Here is a 7,965-nt window from a genome sequence, read left to right as displayed (position 1 = left end):
AATGGGCCAAAATACCACCTGCCAGGCTTAAGGGACTTGTCTGTGGCTACAGGAGGCGTCTACAGGCCGTTATTGCAGCAAAAGGAGGCAATACTAAATATTAATGGAATTATTTCTTAGGGGTGCCCAAATTTATGCACATGCCTATTTTTGTTTGAATGCACATAAACATGTTTCTGTTTGACCAATAAAAGTTATTTCACTACTGAGATGTTTCTGTTACCATAAGGTATAACATATGTTAAAATGAAGTTGCTGCTTCAAAAGCTCAGCAAGTGACAAACTGATGCAGTGGTTTTCCTAAGGGGTGCCCAAACTTTTGCATACCACTGTATATACTGCCGTTATCTCTGTTTTTCTTGCGTAGCATAACTGGAGTTTTAACTGTACTAAGTGTCAACCCTGTGTTGCAGAATGACAATATGTAGTCCTTTAATCCTTCAATCATGATGACTCTGGTAAATCTCAGATTTCTCTCCCCAGAACAACTACTCCTCAACAACCAGTGGTGGAAAGTACTCAAGAATATACTGTATTTTTTGACATATTTTTACTTTACTTGAATGTTTCCATTAAATGCTATTTTATTTTTGCTACTCCGATACATTTCAAGATGAGGCATATCTCATACTTTTTATTCCACTACATTCATTTAACACTCACAGTTACTTCGTATACAAACCTGTGATATGCTGGTATGGTATAATGCAGTACTGAACAGTATTTCACATATCTTAAAAGCTTCACATTGACAAACTACAACCTCACATGTTCAAAAACAGGAGAATATAATAAGCATATTAATATAACATTGTGGAAGGATCCATTCTGCTTGACGAGTACTTTTACTTTTGATACTTAAAAAGAAGAAGAATATTTTGAATCTGATGAGTTACATTTGGAAATCAGGACTTCTACTTGTAAATGGAATATTTTAAGATTGTAGTATTTGTACATTTACTTAAGTAAAGGATCTGAGTACTTCTTCCAACAATGACAACAACCACTAGATTTTCAGTTAGATGAATACTACATGCAAAACTGACTAAGTGCCATCAGCCTCAGCAGTTCTTTGGTCCAAATTTGCTTAAATATGATTGTGAACTTACAATATGATACGTCTTTGTCACTGCAAGGAATTTTTTTCTGGAAAGCAGTTTGCAGTTCCACAAAAGATTTAAAAATCCTATAAACAACATGGTACACGACAAAAGACAATCACGTATTAACACAGTAATGATGTACATATACACAGTTTGCACATACACATATACACAGACAACATACTGACATTGGCAACCTTTTGTTCAATGTTCATGGCCAACATGTAAACTATACATTACATTTGTTTGTTGAGAGATTAATGGACATGGTAAACATTAGCATTTAGCTTGAAAGCACCACTGTGCTAACCATAAACACAGTTTCTCACTCTTGATTTCTTTGTAAGATTAGTTTCTACCATCAGACATTAAGACCTCTACTTTATTCTGTGTAACATACTGCAATTTGCAACTGCAACCAACGAGTACCAAGGGACTTCCTGCCTGATTATGTGTTTTTAATTATTAAACCATATTAGCATATGTAGTGCTTCTGTACTAGTTTGCGCTATGCATTAAACAGTACACATGTGTGGCTTTGAAACACAGCACAGAAAACTAACATGCTGTTTGTCCTCATGAATTATTGTGTGATTGAAATGCCTGCTTTGTGGTTATGGACGGAAACAGCCTGAGGGAGGGATGCAAAAGGAAAATGAAGGAAAAGAGGATTGTAGATGTACGAGGCTGGAGGGGGATACGGATGAAGACGAAAAAAGAAACCAGGTGCAGATTAAAAACATTACAAGAATAGATGTGGTCTGTGAGGAGAAGGTATTAAGAGATCTGGATGATGAAGATGATAATGAGGAAGAGGAGGAAGAGGCTTTGAGAGGAAGAAGCAGAGAAAACAAAGAAGTGTGTGTGCTTTTCCTTTAGTAGGGATCTCTGGTTGGTGGTCTGGTCCATAAAAAAACCCTGTTAATGGCTAAAGGCCGATGGCTTTTACCGCCAGGGGCCAACACAGTCAGTAATGGTTTTCTTATTTGTGTGTGTGTGTGTGTGTGTGTGTGTGCTGTTGTGTATATATATTTTCATTTTGATAGAACAAATCACAACAGGCATAAGTCCATTATGTCCTAAATGGACTCATATGTCCTTCTGGCTCTTTGGGTCTCAGATACAGAGTGAAAATAATCCAATCGGCTAGATATAAATATGTTTGCTTGGGCTAAAAGTATGAAGAAAGCTAACCAGATAACAGAGAGTCCCTAGCTTTATCTCACTCCCAATAATCTAGATCCCCTTAAGAGAGCTCAGTGACAGTCCAGTGACACAACCAAAGGTAATACTGCTCAGATGTCATGAACTGACCGTAGCAAGTGTCTTTCTGTTGTATAGTTTTCCTTCCTCATAAAACATATGCAAAGCCGTTATTTTGAAAATGTTGAATCGTACATTGTTGATGTCAATGTTAACTTGCTAGTAGTATTTGTTTTCCCTGTCTTTGATGGACAAACACAGGGTGAAAACCGTAGACCTCGCCCCCATAACTCAACGAAAAACAACATGATTTTGTCGAACATCAAGAAAATAAATGACAACTAAAGTACCTGACTTTTGTACACTATAAGTAATACACAGCAAACCTGGTCCAGTGGGCTATTGAGCACTCAATTGGTGGAGCTGGTGGCCCATGCACTGAGGCTCAGTTTGTGAGGAGGACCCAGGTTCTATTCCATCCTTGGACTAATTAAATATTTCATCCATCCATCTCCCCCTTTCAGAAGACTATTAGTCTCCAATAAAAGATAATCCGGACCAACAAGTTCCACACAAACCCCTTTTCTGCTGAGTTCTAGCTCGGGCTATTATGCTTCGCAAGTTGGTTCATCTTGCAAACTTTGACAGCCGGTTAGCTTTTCCAACCACAAGAGTCTGAGAAAGAATGAAATCATGACGCACTGTTCATGTCGCTGCAATGCTTTATATCATGAATATATACCATTTATATTTATATCTATTGTGATACACTTCCTGATCACATTGCTTTCTACACCATTAGACAACACAAATTACAACACTGTCTACTTCGTGTAGCGAAAGTCCTTACCACAAGGGAAGAATTTTAAGTACAGTATGTCGCGGTCTTGTTCTCGAATGAGGGACAACGGAGTGTGAGATGGGGTAGAGAATCGGAACAGTAGGAGGGTAAATGCAGTTGCTTTACTAGATTGATGAAAAGAAAACTGAGCCAGAAGGCCAAGCTTTGTGACTGGAGCTACCTGTCCATCTTTTCGCTCTCTCATATGGTCATGAATGGTGGACCATGACTGAAAAAACGAGATTGCGGATACAAGCGGCTGAAATGGGTTTTCTTCTGAGGATAGCTGGCATTGTATCTCCCTGAGGGGAAATGTGAGAGGTTCGGTCATTCGGGAGGGACTTTGAGTAGGACCTTTGTGTAGAAAGGAGCCAACTAAGGTGGTTCTGGCGTCAAGTAACAATGACAAATGCCCTAAACTGCAACAGGCAGTACAAAATTCAGATGTATGTGTTCTGACCAGAATGTGGAAAGATTTGATTGCTATTATACCCTATCTACAAATCTATCTTCCGTAAAACATTAAGGGAGGGATTCTGCTAATTGTACTTGTGATAAAACATTGTAAAAAAATCTATTTAAGTCGATGAACCAAATGATCAATGGCGTTCTGTTATATCAACAAAACTAAAGCAAAAACTCTGAATGAAGAGTTGGAGAAATCCCATATTTGAAGAATAACTTACATCTTAAATATCTTGATTTTTTTTCCTCTGCACTGTACGTGTGTTAAGTAGGTTTGTATTTAGACTAGTGTAGCAGTTGCACAGCCTGCCTAGCAGCCCACATGCAGTATGAAGAGGCTGAGTAGGAAGTGCACATCATGATCGACTCCAACGCATTCATGTTGACAAGTGAACTATGTAATGATATAAAGCAGGTTGGACTGTCCTGAGATATAACATACAGCTGACTGTGAACAACAGGAACATCAGAATTACAATTTTGGGATCAGTTTGTTGTTTGGTGTTGGCTTAAAAATGACCATGAACATGATTGGGTTAGGTCTTGCCTTGACCTTTAAAAGGCTCAGACTTGGACTTGCCTTGGACCTTTACTTAAAGGTCCAGTGTGTTGGATTAAAAGGGGTTCCTGTGGGAATAAATGATGAATTCTTATGATTAAACTAGTGTATAATCACCTGAAACCAAAGATCCATGTGAAGACGTTGATATCTACATAGGGAGCGGTTGTTTTGAAGGAGTCCTTCATGATCCTACAGTAACTCCAGAACAGAAAAAGCTAACTCTGGCCCTGACAGTTCAGCGTGTTTGCATACTTTGCATTTGCCATTTTTGTATGCATTGGGTTTCTTATGTGTTTGTGAACACCTTGTATACGAAAGGCAAGTTGAGTGCTGAGGGTTAAACCCTAAAGAAATCTCTGCACAGGTTGTTAAAGGTCTCCTATTATGCTATATTTGAACAATATATTGTAGGGCCATATCTATACAAAACATGTCTGAAATGTTTTACTCAAAATACCAAACAGATCCCCCATTGTAGCATGCCTCATCCCCCTCTATTTCAGCCCTGTTCCTGAAGTGCTGATTCTGTGACTGTCGCTTTAAATTAACTAGCTGCTGCTGGCCACGCCCTTTTGGAGCGTCATGCAGCTCTCTCTCCTCTGTGAAAGTTTTCTACGGGAGAAACTCAGCTGAACGCTGCCGTGATTAAACACCATTATTATGTTTCAAACCACATCCAGCATTATTTCTGAAACACTTCTCAGTGTTTACCACTAGAACAGAGACATTATATGTATTATATTTACAACAACTCTAAGTCCCTCCTGCAGACATCCTGCGTTTTTAGAGAAGAGAGAGGGTTGTATTTTCTGAAACTTGTGAGTATATTTATGTATAAAAGACAGCAAAAGTGCATTTTGCATAATAAGGGCCCTACTTTAGCATTTGTTAATGGTGAACATGTTTTTAGAGTTTTCACTATACCTTTCAGACAAAGGTTTATTACTATTTGTCTTATGAGTACTGTGATTGGTGAGAGGGGGAGTAGGGTTAGGGTTAAAATTGGGTTGGGGTTATGGTTGGTGGTATTGGTTATCTTGCTATATTGGATTCGAAATATCAAAGTGTTGCTGGACAGGAAGTTAGGGTTGTTCCATGTGGGACTGTAATAACAGGAACATTTTCTATTTTTATGATTTTTGTAAATTGTTATTGTGATGTTGTTGGCTCTATTGTCTCGCTGGCTGGTTGCTTGCCTTATGTTTTATATGTTTTGTGTTGCAGAAGCTTAATATGTGTTGTTAGTTCTGTTTTTTTATTGGATACACCTTGGCTTGGCTAATTGCTTCCAAATGTTATGAAGGAACGATAAAAAATATTTTCCTTTGCTCCAGCAAAATGAATCTTTATTTGTTCAACTTGTTCTCTCAACTTCTATTTGCTCCGGATTTGATTCAGTCATGTAACTATCTTGTTGGAATATTTTATATTGAAATATATTCTGTACCGCTGTGTTTTTTTGTCTATTGTCCATTAAGTCGAGTCACATTTATTTATCGTGCACATTTAAAAACAACACACGCTAACCAAAGTGCCGTAGAGACCGGAGCAGGTACCTTATTCATCATTTATCACAAATAAAGACATGCATATTTAATGCCGCCGGACATAAAGCATTGTATCTTTATTTATATGTCCCCTTTTCAAAGCACAACACTAGTTGGTCATCAATGAATGCAGCAGCAACGGGCTATGCTGCTTAAAGAGACACTGACACCAGTAGGAGCAATCTGTCGTAGTTATCGACTCTGTTTAGCAGAACAATTGTGTTGTTGTAGTCGCAATATCATTTTCATCAATATACAGATAGTTAACAAAGACGGCTACACACTTGGGGTACAGACTTTTTCTGTACCCCTACTCTGTAGGTCCCCTATTATACAAAATTCACTTCTTGAAACATGTGTGTCAGAAAATACAACCCTCTCTCTTTTCCTCCTTACCCACATCTCTAAAAGCGGGGGTAAAAAAGAGCTGATCCAGATTTGCTTCGGTTATGACGTAATGACGAAAATGTGGGCTGGCTTTACATTGAACTCCTGGCAACGTCCCACCCACGTGACACGTCCCATCGTACTCAATATACAGTCGGCAAGCTGAAACCCCTCCGCAGCTGTGTTTGTGTGGTAAACCCCGCGAGAGAGAAACGTTTGAGCTCCAGACTGTTTCAGAAATAATGCTGGATGTGGTTTGGAACATAATATGGCGTTTAATCACGGCAGCGTTTAGCTGAGTTTCTCCCGCTAGAAAACTCTCTACAGAGGAGAGATCACGATGCTCCAAAGGGGCGCGGCCAGCAGCAGCTCCAAAGGGGCGTGGCCAGCAGCAGCTAGTTCATTAAAGCTACAGAATCAGCACTTCAGGAACAGGGCTGACATAGAGGGGGATGAGGCATGCTACAATGGGGGATCTGTTTGGTATTTTGAGCAAAACAGTTCAAAGACAGATTTGTATAGATATGGCTCCACAATATATTGTTCAAATATAGCATAATAGGAGACCTTTTACAACCTGTGCAGAGATTTCTTTAGGGTTTAACCCTCAGCACTCAACTTGCCTTTCGTATACAAGGTGTTCACAAACACATAAGAAACCCAATGCATACAAAAATGGCAAATGCAAAGTATGCAAACACGCTGAACTGTCAGGGCCAGAGTTAGCTTTTTCTGTTCTGGAGTTACTGTAGGAACATGAAGGACTCCTTCAAAACAACCGCTCCCTATGTAGATATCAACGTCTTCACATGGATCTTTGGTTTCAGGTGATTATACACTAGTTTAATCATAAGAATTCATCATTTATTCCCACAGGAACCCCTTTTAATCCAACACACTGGACCTTTAAGTAGAGGATCTGTTTGGTATTTTGAGCAAAACACTTCACAGACAAGTTTTGCATAGATATGGCCCTACAATATATTGTTAAAATATAGCAGAATAGGAGACCTTTAATATACTGTATTTCTTGCGAATACTGATTAATCGCAAAGTTTGTGCCATCCAAGTCTTTAATTATGCTTTTGATCCGTGCCTTGAGTTGAAGGGGTTCAAATGAATTGCAATGATGGGTTGGGGTACTTTACTTGTTTGTCCCAAACAATGTCTGACAGTGTTTGGAAATTGTCACAACAACTTTGCTAAGTGATTGTGGTCTGTCTGTTTTTGTTTTTTTCTTAAGGCTTTAAAGAATACAGACTTTGACTTCCTTTGTACCTCAATCGTCTTTATTAGTGGATGAGAGAATTTTCTTAATTTTTTTCCTGTCGTGGGCATGATGCCAGGTGCCAGTGTCAGGTTTCATATTTACATGTCTGTGGAATATTGATTAGCATGTGATTCATAGTCTGTTATTTCTCCACCTTTGTATTGATCTGACCTGAGATTATGGTAGTGATTGGTATGTTCTCAGATGGATGTTTTATTATAGATCTATTATAGATTTTACTGTATAGTATGTTTGAAATGCTATTTTATAAAAACCCTGAGATGGAGCCGTACATGTTTTAATGATGGAATAAACCTATATCATGATATCCTGAGTGAAAGTAATAAAAAGTGTGTATTCCCCTTTTTATTCAGTTTAAAACTCAGCTCAGGACTCAGTTATATTAGAAACTCTCTGTGAAGCGGTCATAATCAGCTTTTAGGTAATGCACTTTAAAAACAGATGTGGTTTTTAAAAAGCAGAGGCAAAACTGATTTAACACCATGTCTTGTGGGTCACCCGTTTTAAGGCTATTACCTGCAAGCTTGGAATTTATTGGTTTATCATCCATTACACACACTCAGGAA

Source organism: Eleginops maclovinus, chromosome 2, assembly GCF_036324505.1.
Source record: "Eleginops maclovinus isolate JMC-PN-2008 ecotype Puerto Natales chromosome 2, JC_Emac_rtc_rv5, whole genome shotgun sequence".
Taxonomy (NCBI): Eukaryota; Metazoa; Chordata; class Actinopteri; order Perciformes; family Eleginopidae; genus Eleginops; species Eleginops maclovinus.
This window is presented reverse-complemented; position numbering follows the sequence as displayed.